Genomic DNA, 1,050 nt, shown 5'->3' with positions numbered 1-1,050 from the left:
CTTGATTTTTGTTTTTTTTTGTTGTTGTTGATTTTTTTGGATATCAAATTTTTGATTTAGTTCTGGCCTTTTCTTTTTTTAATTTTAAACATTTATTAATATTCATTTTTAACATGGTTACATGATTCATGCTCCACTTTCCCCTTCACCCCCTGCATTGCCCCCCCCATGGCCAACACACATTTCCACTGGTTTTATCATGTGTCCTTGATCAAGACCTATTTCCAAATTGTTGGTAGTCGAATTGGTGTGGTAGTTTCGAATCCACATCCTCAATCATGTCCACCCCAATCATATCCAGCTGTTTTTCTTATATGTTTCCTCACCTACAGTCTTTCCTCTGGATGTGGGTAGTGTTCTTTACCATAAATCCCTCAGAACTGTCCTGTGTCATTGCTTTCTACAATGTCCATTACATTCGATTTTACCATAGTATATCAGTCTCTGTGTACAATGTTCTTTTGGCTCTGCTCCTTTCGCTCTGCATCAGGTCCTGGAGGTCTTTACAGTTCACCTGGAACTTCTCCAGTTTGTTATTCCTTTTAGCACAATAGTATTCCAACACCAGCATATACCATAATTTGTTCAGCCATTCCCCAATTGAAGGGCATACCCTCCTTTTCCAGTATTTTTCCACCACAAAAAGCCCAGCTATAAATATTTTCATACAAGTCTGTTTATCTATGATCTCTTTGGGGTACAAGCCCCAAAATGGCATAGCTGGATGAAAGGGCAGGCATTTTTATAGCCTTTTGAGCATAGTTCCAAATTGCCAGCCAGAATGTTTGGATCAGTTCACAACTCCAGCAGCAATGCATTAATGTCCCAATTTTGCCACATCCCCTCCAGCATTCATTACTCTGCCTTTCTTTAATTTTAGCCAATCCGCTAGGTGTGAGGTGATACCTCAGAGTTGTTTTGATTTGCATTTCTCTAATTATTAGAGAGTTAGAGCACTTTCTCATGTCCTTAATGATACTTTTGATTTTTTTACCTCAAAATTGCCTATTCAAGTCTCTTGCCCATTTATCAATTGGGGAATGGTTTGAT

This window comes from Gracilinanus agilis, chromosome 4 (assembly GCF_016433145.1).
Source record: "Gracilinanus agilis isolate LMUSP501 chromosome 4, AgileGrace, whole genome shotgun sequence".
NCBI classification, from domain to species: Eukaryota; Metazoa; Chordata; class Mammalia; order Didelphimorphia; family Didelphidae; genus Gracilinanus; species Gracilinanus agilis.
The sequence above is the reverse complement of the archived record's forward strand: the minus strand, read 5'-3'. Positions refer to the sequence as shown.